The sequence below is a fragment of the Misgurnus anguillicaudatus genome, chromosome 19, assembly GCF_027580225.2.
Source record: "Misgurnus anguillicaudatus chromosome 19, ASM2758022v2, whole genome shotgun sequence".
NCBI lineage: Eukaryota > Metazoa > Chordata > Actinopteri > Cypriniformes > Cobitidae > Misgurnus > Misgurnus anguillicaudatus.
The window spans coordinates 47,234,162-47,252,478 of record NC_073355.2 but is presented as its reverse complement, the minus strand read 5'-3'; the positions used below and the strand labels follow the sequence as shown (position 1 = coordinate 47,252,478).

The following is an 18,317-nucleotide window of genomic DNA, read 5'->3' as shown; positions in this document are numbered from 1 at the left end:
TTCTAAACATTGATTAAATTTCATAATTATTCTTCCCATACAGCAAAAATAAAATTATTTGGCCAAAAATATGTTGTAAATATATGATAAATATACATTTTGTAAAAATTAATTTTTAATTAAATATATTTTTGAAAATATCGTTAGTTTTAATCTTCATATTAAAATATAATTTCTAAATGTATTTCAGGGACAACAAATACATTTCTTATTTAACACATACTGCAAAAATATATATTTTTCCTGGCCAAAATATAAAGGTTTGTATAAAATCTAAAAATATATTTGTTCAGGTAAAAATACTTAATTTTAATCTTTTCAAACCTATTATGTTTACAGGTTTGTAACATACAAAGTTTTTCTTTCAATGTGACATAAATAGTGGGGGCCGAGGGGCGCAAATTCAAATTTTGTGCTGCTCGTCATGTCAAAATATGTGTTGGTTGCATCATGTGAACCATGTGCATTATGCAAAATGTCAATATATGTGCTCTGCTGCACATGTGTCGAAAGGGTTTATGAGAACACAGACGCTCGCTTTGTACGTTTTGTCCACAAAAGCCGTTTGTTTATGTTGTTGCTGTTGAAGTTGTCTATACCGTCTAGCCACCACTACACCACCGAGTACATGCACTGCAAAAAGCGCTTACTGCATCATTGACTGTGGGGATATCTTTTGCTTTACACTTCACAACCTACAAATGAGTCACATAGCCATAAACATTAATAACAAGTTTTAAAATATGACTTATCAGGTATACTTTTGTTGTAAAAAATATGCCATCCCAATTACGTCTGCTTCTATTAAATATGGCTATCAAAAACAAGTAACAAATTTATGTACAAAGTTATCTTTGCAGTCCAATTCTAACTATAAATGTTGATCACTAATTCAACATTTGCATTTAGCAATTTTATCTCTGCTGCCTGTGACACGTTGAGACCTAATGCATACAAAGACACAACACAAAATTCACACAACACTCTTCTGTAAACCCTGTAATGAGCAAAACCAAAGTGTCTGATCAAACGCAAGACCAGAACCCATCAATCTACTGACAACCTGAAGAAATGATAAAAACATCACTTTAATTTTAGTATTAACACAAGTTCACAGACAGCAGCCCTGCAGCCATGACAACATCATCACAGTTGCTGGTTACCAAGTGCCAGCAGCACTTAATGTGCCAAATGACAGACTTTAAAAGCTGAATATTAACTGGGCGGACGGCGAGTGCGGGCGATGATAAGGTGTGCGTATGCGAGTGGAGGCGGATTTCAATCTGATTATCCTAATAGCTGAAAATAGCACATGTGAAGGTAACACTGACAGAAAGAGACGTGCGGAGAACACAGCGACGTGTTAAACTACAGAGGACGATCATTAGCATCAGACGATGGATTTATCACTCCACTGACAGTGTGAAGATCGGACATCATAGTGTAGGTCATTAGACAGGTGATTGGCCTTTTAAATGCCATCATTCAAGTCTTATATCTTGGTAAACTGTGATATCTAGTTCAGCCCGAACTTCTGACACTAATATCAGATCTACATTGGGAGAGAATGACATCATATTGTGATTAATGTGTGTCTGATGGTGTTGAACTGCACGTCACTTCAAAAGAGTCCCTACACACTCTCAGATAAAAGGTACAAATGTTGTCAGTGGGGTGGTACCTTTTCAAAAAGTACACTTTTGTACCTAAATGTTGCATATTGGTGCTGCAAAGATACACATTGGTACCTTAAAGGGACACTCCACTTTTTTATGCTAATTGGGTGATTCTCACGAAACCATTGAAACACCACGGCACTAATGATTTTAGCTTTAAAATGTGTAATATAGTAACATTAAAAAGCATCAGAATTAACACAATACTGTGTTCTACCTGCACAATGTGTCATTTCAACATAAGAATTTATAATTGGAAATTTTATCTAATTTTCTGCTGAAATTCTCATTACCGCAATGTGTCCGGCTGTGTTTGAACATGCGTTATGTTGTATGTTGTTATTTAATCAAATTAACACAAAAATATTAAGAAAAATAAATAAATGGATGTTTTGCTAGACTACTTTAGATGACAGAAAAAATATTTACTGAATATTCATGTATAATAATAATGAAGAAAAATTAGGAAAATGATGTGTCCATGCCTGATGTTCTCATCCTCCGCAACACTTTTTGAGAACAGTTTAAGCACACAAACAGAATTTTAATAAAGTTTGATTTTGAGTGACCAAGCATATGGACCAGTTACTTCAAGATGGCTACCAGGTAAGATCATTTTTTTAACAGTTAATTTGAAATATTGTCTTGTCAGAATGCTTACACGACATTTTGATTATCATTACCGCAACAGATGCTTATTAAATGTTAATTTAATTAATAGAAGCATAATACTTCATTTTAAATGCATGTGCAGAATCTCCAAATTATGTTCTTTCAGGTTTGTCATGTCATTTTGAAAATATGTCAGTGTTGATGTTTTCTGACTGTTGCGGTAATGAGATTTTTTAGGACTAATTTTTTAAATTATGTTACAAAAAGTGTTAAATGATAAGTAAAAGTTTTTAAATTAATGTTCCCATTTACTCCAGACTTTTTCAATGTCTGGTGGGAAAAAAGTAAATTTAAGCAATTTTTACATTTTCATGCTTGACATTTTTAAAACCAAGTTTTCGTGAGAATCACCCAATTATCCAGCTCCCCAGAGTGAAACATTTGATTTTTAACGTTTTGGAATCCATTCAGCTGATCTCCGGGTCTGGCGGTACCACTGTTAGCATAGCTTAGCATAATCCATTAAAACTGATTAGACCATTAGCATTGCGCTAAAAACTGACAGAGTTTCGATATTTTTCTATTTTATACTTGACTCTTCTGTGCCTTTAAATGCACATATGGGTACCTCAAAGGTACATATCTGTACCAAAATGGTACATATTAGGATCTTTTTAAAAGGTACCATCCCAGTGGCAACTTTTGTACCTTTTTTCTTAGATTGCACTTTAAGAAATACTTTGCATGAGTTATTTTAGAAATGCAAAACAATTTTACACATTAATTTATGTATGAAACGGACAACAGCAGAAAAATTAAGGGCTTTAATTGATGTAGATTAAAGTTTAAATCTCCTGTATGTCATTTTGTTAAAGTTGGAATAAGTCACTTTTGCCCCTATATTGCCATCTAGCTTGAAACATAAAATTGCAGGCGACTTTACGTATTTATCTTTACATTTTTGGAAAAACAACTGATATTTCCCATAAAATCCAACCCTACAACTCAACTTCAAAATTATTATTATAACTGGCCGATGCAAATCATGGTTAGGAAATGTTGATCATTTATGTACTTGCTCAAAGATTTCTGTTTATTTTTAACAACAACAAAAAAATAATGGATTTAACATTTAGTTCGCAAATAAAATTGAAATTAAAACTGTAATTTGTTTTGGTATATTGTGTTTTATTTACAAATGACTTATCTGCGAGCTTCGTTATTTTTTTTTTAATTCATGTGCCCTTAAAGGCGCTCTAAGCGAATTGAAGCGTTTTAGACCATAAAACATTTTTTGTTACATACCAGAAACATCTCCTCACTATCTGCTTGCTGCCTGTCCGCTGATCAAACTGTAAAAAACCGCGATCTCTGTAGACAGCCCAGGCTTCAGAAACGGCAATATCAACAAGTGGCCAAACCTAGCATCACATAACAAAACAAAGTATTCCAGCCAATAAACGACAAAAAGGATTTGGGGGTGGGGGTTGGACGCGTTCATGAAAGCACGGAAGGGAGGGGGAGGGGGAGGAGTTAGCTACGCTCTGTCTGTTTGAAAACACTTTCAAACGTCAACAATAACTAACGTCTCGCAGATTCGCTTAGAGAGCCTTTAATCTTTAATCAAAAATCGTTTTATACTATCTTCATTTGTTCTCTTTTTATAACCTCTTAAATATGGGTATAGATTTCTTAAAAAATATAAACTTTTGAGCAAAAAACTGAAATAATTGCATTTTTGTAAAGGAATTTTGTAAGAGATCAGATTCAGAACGCTTAACAAAATATATACCAAGTTTAAAATTAATTAAATAATTTTTTGCTTCCGTTTTTTTTATAAATTGTATAAATTGCCATCTAGTGGATAATAGCAGGATTACAGATTACCGTAAAAACTCATCAGGAAAGCAAGGACATGTTTTCTGTTAATTGACGTGATAACTCGTCAATGGCGAGGAAAGCGTTAAGTCACATTGTAAGTGTTGTCAGGGAACAATACATAAAACAAAGTGTAGAATATTTATAAAGTAAACAAATAAAAAAATGTTATTAAATTCAAACATTTGCATACCACATAATCCAATCCAATAACGTCTCAGCTTCATTTACCATACAGATCTCTCTCCTGACTCTCATAAGACTCATAAAAGAGAGCGTGTGGTGTGATCCGGTCTTAACAAGCTAATTAAATCTGTTTTTTACTAACTCTGGCTGCTTGTTTATTTGTATACTGCTGGTGTAGCTGAAAGCACCAAAGCCTCATGTGAACTTCTGATCTAGTGCCGTGTTGTGCTGGGTCATCGTAATAAAGTCAACCCACAGTGAATTAGTCTTTCTAGTCATTTCTTCACTAAAGTCCAGCTATATTGTTAGTCCAGGTTTAACAAGAAGCATTTAGGTTGCTAGTCAGGCGTTGTAGGTGGAGCTAAGATGTTAAAGTGTTCATTAGTGTTTGTTTGGTAGGCATCTGACAGACAGATCTAAATAGGTCAACAACTTAATTTCAAAAGATTAAAAAGAAATGTTTTCCATGCCATAAGGCTTTTAATTGAAAAATGAATCAGATGATTTGAGCAGCATTCCTCTCTGTCTGCAGGCACTTCTGTCTCTCTCAGATCTGCATTATTCATGACTGTACAGATTATTCATGTGTCTATTTATTATCACACTGAGGTACAATTAAACACTTTCTGATTCTGGATGCGTTTCTCCTACAAATATTGCATAAAACACAAAACAATAATCCCTGACATCAGTCACTGAATACTGCACATCCTCTTACATCAGTTCCTTTATTAATGTTTGTGTGATGTAAAAGTAATCATTCATCATTCATCACCACAAAACCAGTCATAAGAGTGATTTTTGTTTATTTGATTTATTCATCATCTGAAAGATGCAAAAATAAGCTTTTCATTGATGGATAGTTTGTTAGGAAATAAAACTAATATATGAAGTTGCCAAAAAATCAAGATATTGAGAAAATCACATTTAAAGTTGTCTGAAAGTCCTAAGCAACGCATATTACTAATGATAAATAAAGTTTTGATATAGCCTATTTATGGTAAGAAATGTGATGATGATCTTTACTTAAAATCCTAATGATTTTTGGCATAAAAGAAAAATTTATCATTAATGTATTGTTGGCTATTGCTTTAAATATACCCATGTGTTTTATGATAGTCCAGGGTCACATTTATAATATTTTTAGTCATTTTAAAAGGATAGTTCACCAAAAAAAAAAAAAAAAAACTGTAAGCACACATAGTAGGAAAAACAAATACTATGGAAGTCAATGGGTACAATCAACTATGTGCTTACCATCATTTATCAAAATATCTTCTCTTGTGTTCAACAGAATAAAGAAACTCATATAGGTTTACAACAACATGAGGATGAGAAATAGTGACAGAGTTTTTATTTTTGGGTGAACTATCCCTTTAATATGAGCCTGATCTCATGTGAATTTGTATATGTTTTACGAGTTGGCTAATTTATGAATTCATCTGAAGTGAAACTTACAAATGTACAATTATTAGAAAAAAAAACAAGGAAACCCAAACCCCACCACGAACCCCAACACCACATAGGGGCAAAAGCAAATCATACAAAAATAATACAAATGTGGTTAATACAAATTTGCCAACTCGTAAAATATGCACATAGTGCTGTGATACTGTGTTGCTTTCTCATATAAAGTCAATGTTAAATCCAATATATTTTTCTGTTGCTGTTATGTAAAAGCTTTCACTCTCATGGGGCCTCTTTATAAAGCGTGCGTATGCACAAAACGGGTCTGGAAACGTGCATACGCCAGTTCCCACGCAAAGGTTGAGATTTATAAAAAAAACTAACTTGACAGGAGAATAGGCTTGAAGGGTGGGATCTGAGGATGATTTATGTATACGCACACTTGCAGGTGATCTGTGATTTTTAAAGAGAATATTGCTTTGTTTTATAAGTCTTAATATTTTTTGGCTTTTGTGCGTACACAGACTTTTAGTAAGGATCCTAAGCACAGTTTTATAAATGAGACCCCAGGTCTGTAACATTTAAAATTTATCAGTAAAAGAAGGCAGACATTCCCAAATATGGCAAAAAATACATTTGGCCAAAACCAAATATATATATTTAGTTTTAACCTTCAGATATTAACATATATTTCAAAATGTATTTTAGGGGCAACAAATACATTTCCTATTTTACAACCCATAAGGCAAAAATGTATTTTTCCTGTCAAAATATTAAAAAGTTTGTGTATAGGTTTGTATAAAATATTAAAATATATTTTTGCAGTTTAAAATATATTTAAATTTAATCTTTTTAAACCTTTTATGTTCGTAACAAACAACGTTTTTCTTTTAATGTGACATGAATATAAATGCTTTAAAGGGGACATTTCACAAGACTTTTTAAGGTGTCCTTTTAAATGCAAATGAGTTGGCCTGAAATGAAAATGGCAGTGCTGTGGTTGGATAGTGTAGATTAAGGGGCGGTTTTATCCCCTTCTGACATCACAATGGGAGCCAAATTTCAATGACCGATCTTTTCACATGCAAAATCCGATTTTCATGATATGTCCCTTTTAAAATGTATTTACAAAAATTGCCCAACAAATATATTGGTGAAAAATACATTTTTGTAAACATATTTTAAAATATATTTCAGCACATATATATTTTTGGCCATTTTTGTATATTTTGAAATAAATTTAAAATTATATTTGAAAATGTTTTTTTTGCCCTATGTGTTGAGTGTAAGTCTTCACATTACCAAAAGTAAAATCTTAGACACCAACACAACTCGAAGGTTCTCCAGAATTACTGAAGGTTTATGGGAAGATCAACAAAGTAGATGAGTCCAGAGTCCAAACTTAAAGGGGACATATCATAAATATTTGACTTTTTCCATGTTAAAGTGCTATATTTGTGTCCCCAGTCCTTCTATAAACCTAGAAAATGTGAAAAGGTCAACCTAGTAACTTAGTTTTGATAAACCATTCTCTGCAAGCATGTGAAAAAATAGCTCATTTAAATTTTTGGCTCCCGCTATGATGCCAGAAGGGGATCTTATTATAATAATACCGCCCCTTAATCTGCACTATCCAACAACTGCACTGCCATTTAGTACAGCTTTTATTTTATTTCATTTGCATTTAAAAGGACACACACAAAACAGTACATTTTTGCTCACACCTACAAAGTGTCAATTTTAACATGTTATAATAAATGATCTATATGATATTTTGAGCTAAAACTTCACATATGTACTCCAGGACACCGAAGATTTATTTGACATCTCAAAAAATGTCTTGTGAAATGTCCCCTTCACGGTCACAATAGCTTTGACTGCAAGTGCAACCAATATTTTACATTCATCTGTGTAAAGTTGATTTCAACATATCTGTATTTCTTAAAAATGCTTTCAGCATAAAAATTCAATCTCTAGACATTAAACTTTCACACACATCTCATTTCTCTCTTACACACAGATTTCTATCTATTATGAACAAACTTCAAACTTCTTCCTTTTTACATGTTTCTCACATGACTTTCTGAACATCACTTCCAGATGTTACATAATACGGTAGCCTTGAGGGAAGACAGAAATGTTTCTTTAGTCCATCATTCGCAATCTGCCTGCCAATTGTCAATTAAAACTGCATATTTATCCAGGGAGCCAAACTCATTATTTTACAAAGAGAAAAAAAGCCAGAAACTTTTATGTCTGTGTCTAAATTAGAGATACACATCATTAGTGGAACTTCAATGAGTTCAGTTGTGAATTTCTCTGAGAAAAAAAAAAACTCACAACAATTCGAAAACACAGCACCCTAACCTACATGAACAGTACACCTAGTTCTTCACCTTGTTTGTACACTGTTGTACAGCACTTCACTGTGTATTAATGTTATCTGAGGATGATTTTTATAATTGAATTGTGTAGATCAGATTTTCAGTCTCCCTGTTGGAGATTTCTCGCTGTATCACCCTGTGTGTGTTTGTGAGAAGAGCTCAGCGTGAGACCACAGTCCTGCTGGGAAACACATTCACAAAGTTATTTCTGTATTAACTCAATGCTTTAGCATCAATAAATTCATGCCTTACTGACTACAAACCTATCAGCATTTATATATTCATATATTCAAATTAGACAGAAGGTTAAAATATGCTCTTCATTAACATTTGGAGAGGCTAAAGTAATTATGCTCATTTGCAAATGACCTCTACTAATTAAAAAAATCAACAAATGGAAAAACCTTACTTAGCAACAACAGGTCTAAACAAAGAAATCATGGTAAACTCCAATTACAAGTGCTGAACAACATGTGTTCAAGTGGAGCATTATAATTGATCTACATTCTTGCAAATCTTGTTGTGAATGATTCATCAGTGCATGTTATTTGAATGTGAGTTTCATAACATTTCATCAAAAAACCTTTATATCTCTGAAATATATTTCTGCACATAATAACCAAGGAGTTCTGGAGAATACCTGCAGATATCTGGGATCTGTTATCCCCTCATCACAATGCAGCTGATCACACTTTATACAACCCCTTCAGAAAAACTGACATGCCTTTATTCAAAACCAAAATCCTTCATTCAAAGCACAGATCACTCGTTTTTAAACACAAATCTATAATTCCAAACAAAAATAACTTCAATACCCTTGTCCAAAAGCATTTCATTAAAAACACACAAATTCAGATCCTTCATTCAAAACACGGATCCTCATTCAAAACAGAGATCCTTACTTTATAAAAAGATCCCTTATTCCATAATCAGATCCAGTGGCGGCCGGTGACTTCTTTTTTCGAGGGCGCACAATGCGAAGTCCGTCATGTGTGTGGTTCCTTATTTCAAAATATGTGTTCTGCGCGTTGAGTGATCCTATGTGCATCACGTGTCTTGTCAAAATAAGTGCCTGCTGCAGACGCGTCTAAAAGGTTTATGATTAAAGAGATGCTCGCATTTGCCAGATACTCGCATAATCTCATGTGTAATTAGAGTTTACTGTCAATTTAGTGTCTTGCGTGTATTTTGTGACCATGAGTGTCTCTTTTATCATAAACGTTTTTTTTACCGATCAGATCCCTCTTTCATAAAATAGATTCCTTTTTTTAAAACACAGATCCATTATTCATAAACCAGATCCCTAATTCAAAACAGATCCCTCATTCATAAAACAGATCCCTCATTCATAAAACAGATCCCTTATTCATAAATCAGATCCCTAATTTAAAACAGATCCTTCATTCACAAAACAGATCTCTTATTCATAAAATAGATCCCTAATTCAAAACAGATACCTCATTCATAAAACAGATTCCTTATTCATAAATCAGATCCCTAATTCAAAACAGATCCCTCATTCATAAAACAGATCCCTTATTCATAAATCAGATCCCTAATTCAAAACAAATACCTTATTCATAAAACAGATCCCTTATTCAAAACAGATCCCTTATTCATAAATCAGATCCCTAATTCAAAACAGATCCCTCATTCATAAAACAGATCCCTTATTCAAAACAGATCCCTCATTCATAAAACAGATCCCTTATTCAAAACAGATCCCTTATTTATAAATTAGATCCCTAATTCAAAACAGATACCTCATTCATAAAACAGATCCCTTATTCAAAACAGATCCCTCATTCATAAAACAGATCCCTTATTCAAAACAGATCCCTCATTCATAAAACAGATCCCTTATTCAAAACAGAACCCTCATTCATAAAACAGATCCCTTATTCAAAACAGATCCGTCATTCATAAAACAGATCCCTAATTCAAAACAGATACCTCATTCATAAAACAGATCCCTTATTCAAAACAGATCCCTCATTCATAAAACAGATCCCTTATTCAAAACAGATCCCTCTGTAATGATGGTGCATAAAGCAGTCAGAAGCAGGCAGAGGATCCAAGTGCAGTATATATTTTATAAAAGTAAATACAAACAAGTACAAAAACACAATCTAGAAACTGGCATGGTAGAACATAGCGACTGAGAGAACATTACAATTATCAACGACCGACATCAGGCTATGCAAACACAGGGATTAAATACACAGAGTAATCAGGGAGAAACAAGACACACCTGGGAAACAATCAACACAAGGACCAATGAACAAAAGGACTACAAAGGACTACAGAAATGGCAGACAGAGCAGAACTTCAAAATAAGAGACATGACATGGGAGACACAGAACAGGATCATGACAGAGCCCCCCCCCTAAGAGCGGCTTCCAGACGCTCCCAAGGCGACAAAAAAAAAAAAATTGTTCAGGTGGGTGGTGGAGAGGATGCGGAACTGGGGGAGTGACGGTGGGCCAGGACCATGTGGTGGCCAAGGCAGGGCAGGTAGCCAGGGCGGCGCAGGCAGGGCAGGTAGCCAGGGCGGCGCAGGCAGGGCAGGTAGCCAGGGCGGCGCAGGCAGGGCAGGTAGCCTGGGCGGCGCAGGCAGGGCAGGTAGCCTGGGCGGAGCCAGAAGCCAGGGCGGAGCCGCGGGCGCAGCCTGCAGAGCAGGAAGCCAGGGCGAAGCCGCGGGCGGAGCCGGCAGAGCAGGAAGCCAGGGCGGAGCCGGCAGAGCAGGAAGCCAGGGCGGAGCCGGCAGAGCAGGAAGCCAGGGCGGAGCCGGCAGAGCAGGAAGCCAGGGCGGAGCCGGCAGAGCAGGAAGCCAGGGCGGAGCCGGCAGAGCAGGAAGCCAGGGCGGAGCCGGCAGAGCAGGAAGCCAGGGCGGAGCCGGCAGAGCAGGAAGCCAGGGCGGAGCCGGCAGAGCAGGAGCCGGCAGAGCAGGAAGCCAGGGCGGAGCCGGCAGAGCAGGAGCCGGCAGAGCAGGAAGCCAGGGCGGAGCCGGCAGAGCAGAGACCCAGGGCGGAGCCGGCAGAGCAGGGACCCAGGGCGGAGCTAAAGACCAGAGAGGGACTGGATACCAGGGTGGTGCCGCAGGAGGGACCAGAGACCCGAGGGAGATTGAAGACCAGGGCGGTGCTGGTGGCAACAGGAACCTGGGTAGAGGGAGAGAGGAGAGAGAGACCCTTTGGGCCAGGTTAGAAAGGGCAGACAGTTCAGGGAACCCAGAGATGGCCATCTTGGACCAGGCAGAGAGTTCATGGAGCTCCGGAATGGCCATCTTGGACCAGGCAGAGAGTTCATGGAGCTCCGGAATGGCCATCTTGGGCCAGGCAGAGAGTTCACTCTGCTCTGATGAATCACTCGGCTCTGATGAATCACTCGGCTCTGATGAATCACTCGGCTCTGATGAATCACTCGGCTCTGATGAATCACTCGGCTCTGATGAATCACTCGGCTCTGATTCGTCCGAGGAAATGAGCGATCCAGAAATCCTGGCTGCTCGGACAGTCATCAGCGGGGTATCTGCCAAACTGAAGATCAAGCAGCCAACCCGGGTCCTCACGGGATGAACCGGATCACCTAACATCTCGTGCACAGGCTCAAACACGGGGAAAGTCATCTCATAGACTGGCTCGGGAACAGGCATACTAAGGACAGGACAGAGTTATCGCAGAGCATTCAGGTATCCGTGGCTGATCTGGCTCCTCAGCCCACGGAGCCTGATGCCTACTGCCCCCCCCATAAAATATTTAGGAGTGCCGTCCACCTCCACCGTGCTAACAGTGAAGGAGGACCTGCTCAAAAATAACGCCAAGTCCACAAACTCCTTAAAAGCCCCCACATCCTGGCCACGGGGCATGAGATGACGTACACTGTCCCTTAATCAAAAGCGGAAAATATCCTTGAGCGCCACCTCACCAAATTCCACCTGGTTACTAAGGTTCAGGAACTCCCTCACATAATCCTCCATTGAGCGGTTACCTTGGCGAAGGTCAAAAATAGCTGCTGGATCCATAAGGGTCGGTCGTTCTGTAATGATGGTGCATAAAGCAGTCAGAAGCAGGCAGAGGATCCAAGTGCAGTATATTTTTTATAAAAGTAAATACAAACAAGTACAAAACACAATCTAGAAACAGGCATGGTAGAACACAACAACTGAGAGAACATTACAACTATCAACGACCGACATCAGGCTATGCAAACACAGGGATTAAATACACAGAGTAATCAGGGAGAAACAAGACACACCTGGGAAACAATCAACACAAGGACCAATGAACAAAAGGACAACAAAGGACTACAGAAATGGCAGACAGAGCAGAACTTCAAAATAAGAGACATGACATGGGAGACACAGAACAGGATCATGACACCCTCATTCATAAAACAGATCCCTTATTTAAAACAGACCCCTTATTCATAAAACAGTTTCCTAAATCAAAACATATCCCTCATTCATAAAACAGATCCCTTATTCAAAACAGATCCCTCATTCATAAAACAGATCCCTTATTTAAAACAGACCCCTTATTCATAAATCAGATCCCTTATTCAAAACAGATCCCTCATTCATAAAACAGATCCCTTATTCAAAACAGATCCCTCATTCATAAAACAGATCCCTTATTCAAAACAGAACCCTCATTCATAAAACAGATCCCTTTTTCAAAACAGATCCCTCATTCATAAAACAGATCCATAATTCAAAACAGAACCCTCATTCATAAAACAGATCCCTAATTCAAAACAGATCCCTCATTCATAAAACAGATCTCTTATTCAAAACAGAACCCTCATTCATAAAACAGATCCCTTATTCAAAACAGATCCCTCATTCATAAAACAGATCCATAATTTAAAACAGAACCCTCATTCATAAAACAGATCCCTAATTCAAAACAGATCCCTCATTCATAAAACAGATCCATTATTTAAAACAGATCCCTCATTCATAAAAAAGTTTCCTAAATCAAAACATATCCCTCATTCATAAAACAGATCCCTTATTCAAAACAGATCCCTCATTCATAAAACAGATCCCTTATTCAAAACAGATCCCTCATTCATAAAACAGATCCCTTATTCAAAACAGAACCCTCATTCATAAAACAGATCCCTTATTCAAAACAGATCCCTCATTCATAAAACAGATCCATAATTCAAAACAGATCCCTCATTCATAAAACAGATCCCTAATTCAAAACAGATCCCTCATTCATAAAACAGATCCCTAATTCAAAACAGATCCCTCATTCATAAAACAGATCCCTTATTTAAAACAGATCCCTTATTCACAAATCAGATCCCTTATTCAAAACAGATACCTCATTCATAAAACAGATCCCTTATTCAAAACAGATCCCTCATTCATAAATCAGATCCCTTATTCAAAACAGATCCCTCATTCATAAAACAGATCCCTTATTCAAAACAGATCCCTCATTCATAAAACAGATCCCTTATTCAAAACAGAACCCTCATTCATAAAACAGATCCCTAATTCAAAACAGATCCCTCATTCATAAAACAGATCCCTTATTCAAAACAGATCCCTTATTCACAAATATTCATCTGTTTATTCAAAACAGATACCTCATTCATAAAACAGATCCCTTATTTAAAACAGACCCCTTATTCATAAATCAGATCCCTTATTCAAAACAGATCCCTCATTCATAAAACAGATCCCTTATTCAAAACAGATCCCTCATTCATAAAACAGATCCCTTATTCAAAACAGAACCCTCATTCATAAAACAGATCCCTTATTCAAAACAGATCCCTCATTCATAAAACAGATCCATAATTCAAAACAGAACCCTCATTCATAAAACAGATCCCTAATTCAAAACAGATCCCTCATTCATAAAACAGATCCCTTATTCAAAACAGAACCCTCATTCATAAAACAGATCCCTTATTCAAAACAGATCCCTCATTCATAAAACAGATCCATAATTTAAAACAGAACCCTCATTCATAAAACAGATCCCTAATTCAAAACAGATCCCTCATTCATAAAACAGATCCATTATTTAAAACAGATCCCTCATTCATAAAAAAGTTTCCTAAATCAAAACATATCCCTCATTCATAAAACAGATCCCTTATTCAAAACAGATCCCTCATTCATAAAACAGATCCATAATTCAAAACAGATCCCTCATTCATAAAACAGATCCCTAATTCAAAACAGATCCCTCATTCATAAAACAGATCCCTAATTCAAAACAGATCCCTCATTCATAAAACAGATCCCTTATTTAAAACAGATCCCTTATTCACAAATCAGATCCCTTATTCAAAACAGATACCTCATTCATAAAACAGATCCCTTATTCAAAACAGATCCCTCATTCATAAAACAGATCCCTTAATCAAAACAGATCCCTCATTCATAAAACAGATCCCTAATTTAAAACAGATACCTCATTCATAAAACAGATCCCTAAATTAAAACAGATACCTCGTTCATAAAACAGATCCCTTATTCAAAACAGATCCCTCATTCATAAAACAGATCCCTTAATCAAAACAGATCCCTCATTCATAAAACAGATCCCTCATTTAAAACAGACCCCTCATTTAAAAAAGATCCCTTATTCACAAAACAGATCCCTCATTTAAAACCAAGATTCATTCAAATCACAAATCTCTCATTCAGAACAAAGATATTCATTCATAAAACAGATCCCTTATTCAAAACACAGATCTATAATTCAAAATACAGATCCCTCATGCAAAAAATTGCTCAATTATTAAAAACCCAGATCCTTCATTAAAAACCCAGATCCCTTGATCAAAACGAATATCCCTCACCAAACACATAACTCTACAATTCAAAATACAGATCCCTCATGCAGAAAAGATCCCTTATTCCATACTTGGATCCATCATCTCTCGTGGTCCATCATTAAAAACACAGATCCTTCATTCAAAACACATGTCTACAATTTGAAAAAAACAGATCTCTCATTTAAAACACATGCTGATTCTTTATTTAAACCTCAGAGCTGCTTTGCTTAATCGGTCCTGGTTTGTTTGTGTTATTGAATAATCATCTGTATGGTGGAGGTCACCTGATCTAATCAATGAGACACAATCTACAGACAACAGTGCAGTTTGAGGGTTGCTGTCTATAAACCTTACATGTTTTATGATGGTGTCTGTGAACCTATGAGATGCCTGGCCCTGTAGAAAAAATATGAGACAAAGCCATTTCAATTGAGTGAAATAAAAAGCTTGGCACAGTCATTCAAGGTTTATTTATTATTCGTCTTTTCTCTGCTGCTCCACGGTTGGTCAAAGAAATGATATAAGGTGTTAATTAGTGATGTCTCTGGTGTATGATGAGTCAGAAAGTCAATGTTCATTATCAGCCGCTACACTACATATACGCTCAGCCAAAACTATACTAGATCACGACTACATCCTGATGTGACAGAACTAAAGATAAGACAGAAAGATACAAATACAGACTAACAAACTGAATACTTTACTTATAACTTCCAAATTATAGCTCCAAGAGGGTCTCATGCATAAAACTGTGCATGGGATCCTTACTAAAAGTCTACGTATGCACAAAAGCCAAAAATGGCATACACCAAAAAATATTTAGACTTATAAAACAAAGCAATATTCTCTTTATAAATCACAAATCACCTGCAAGTGTGCGTACATGAATCATCCTCAGAATCCCACCGTCGAAGCCCATTCTCCAGTCAAGTTTGTTTTTGACCACTTGTTGGTAGATAAAAGTGAGTAGTTCTAAGTTCAAAGTCTATCTACATTAACTACTGTATCAGACCATATATATTACTGTAATAATGTATTTGTCTTTTGCCTATGAAATCAGATGTTGTGAGATCAGATGTTGTTAGCACGGCTATCAAAAATAATTATGCCGAAGATAATTCATTTAATATAACGTCTACGGATGCTAAAAATAAGTTGTTTTGACAGATGGAAAATGCAAAACTAAATGATTACTAAAATGTTCTTAAATTGTTTTACTTCTAAGACTATTGAGAAAAATTACAGTCTATAACAAAAAGATTAATTACTTTTATGCAAAAGGCATAAATATTGAGAAAAGAAAAACAAGAGATGCATTTACTGTAAAATAAATGTTTTTGTAAAATAGGTGTTTCACCTTTCAAATTAAAACGCCCAAAAATGGCAATTAAAACTGTGAAACAGCCAACACACTTTAATCTTTATAAATACACCGATTATCAACACCCTATGGTACTTGGCATAAGATTTTTTTATGTTATATAATATGTTTATATATTAAACATGAATGTGTTATCATACTGCTGTTTAATAAACCAGTAAGGCACTGGTTTTACTCAGTCAAAGCCTTTCCATTATCTTTAAGGTCACTGGTTCCCAATCTGGGGTCTGGGCTCCTCTTAAGGGTATACCAGGGGCGCGATTCTAACAATGCCAAAGTAGATCTCTTGTGTAAAATAATAATTTAAATTTTGCTCACTCTATACCTCAATGCAAAATCAAACATAAGGAGAGATGTAGAGGGTTGGGGGGGGGGGCTCAGATTGTTGTATATGTACTCAGGGTGCCCTAAGGAAAATGTTGGGAACCACTGTTCTACACTCACCTAAATGATTATTAGGAGCACCACACTAATACTGTGTTGGACCCCCTTTCACCTTCAGAACTGCCTTAATTCTACATGGCATTGATTCAACAAGACAAGGTGCTGAAAGCATTTTTTAGAAACGTTGGCCCATATTGATAGGATAGCATCTTGCTGTTGATGGAGATTTGTGGGATGCACACCCAGGGCACGAAGCTCCCGTTCCACCACATCCCAAAGATGCTCTATTGGGTTGAGATCTGGTGACTGTGGGGGCCATTTTAGTACAGTGAACTCAATGTCATGTTCAAGAAACCAATTTGAAATGATTCAAGCTTTGTGACATGGTGCATTATCCTGCTGAGAGTAGCCATCAGAGGATGAGTACATGGTGGTCATAAAGGGATGGACATGGTCAGAAACAATTCTCAGGTCGGCCGTGGCATTTAAACAATACCCAATTGGCACTAAGGGGCCTAAAGTGTGCCAAGAAAGCATCCCCCACATCATTACACCACCAGCCTGCACAGTGGTAACAAGGCATGATGGATCCATGTTCTCATTCTGTTTACCCCAAATTCTGACTCTACCATCTGAATGTCTCAACAGAAATCGAGACTCATCAGACCAGGCAACATTTTTCCAGTCTTCAACTGTCCAATTTTGGGGAGCTCGTGCAAATTGTAGCCTCTTTTTCCTTTTTGTAGTGGAGATGAGTGGTACCCGTTGGGGTCTTCAGCTGTTGTAGACCATCCGCCTAAAGGTTGTCTGTGTTGTGGCTTCACAAATGCTTTGCTGCATACCTCGGTTGTAACGAGTGGTTATTTTAGTTAAAGTTGCTCTTCTATCAGCTTGAATCAGTCGGCCCATTCTCCTCTGACCTCTAGCATCAACAAGGCATTTTCGCCCACAGGACTGCCGCATACTGGATGTTTATCCCTTTTCACACCATTCTTTGTAAACCCTAGAAATTGTTGTGCGTGAAAATCCCAGTAACTGAGCAGATTGTGAAATACTCAGACCGGCCTGTCTGGCACCAACAACCATGCCACGCTCAAAATTGCTTAAATCACCTTTCTTTCCCATTCTGGCATTTAATTTGGAGTTCAGGAGATTGTCTTGACCAGGCCCACACCCCTAAAAGCATTGAAGCAACTGCCATGTGATTGGTTGATTAGATAATTGCATTAATGACAAATTGAACAGGTGTTCCTAATGATCCTTTAGATGAGTGTAGGTGTTTGCTGTGTGGTGGCAAACCGCTTCCCGATGAGTTTTTATTAAATATGACTGGATGCTCAGGATACAACAGTGAATATTTAATTTCATTTGCATACGTTCACACATTTGCTCAATGAAAAAAGACACATATGTCCCTCCTCATGTTTGTGTAAGATCGTTTTCACATATGTGTAAAAAAACATTTCATGCGTGCTGCTGACAGTACAGTGAACAGCGCAGCCTCCTGTTGCCGGACCCTGATGCCAGGCTCTCATCCGTCTGTGCCAGTCATCATACGGCCGGAAAACACAAAGCTGTTGGCCAAAAGACGGTGGAGGCCGTGCC

The 18,317-nt window shown here is 37.0% G+C and overlaps 1 protein-coding gene across 2 annotated transcripts in view; it reads right to left on the bottom strand.

Annotated features, from left to right (window-relative positions):
• The window catches only part of LOC129436739 (RNA binding protein fox-1 homolog 3), a 295,528-nt gene that overhangs the window by 212,419 nt on the left and 64,792 nt on the right, over positions 1–18,317 (bottom strand). The gene's annotated exons all lie outside the window — the stretch shown is intronic.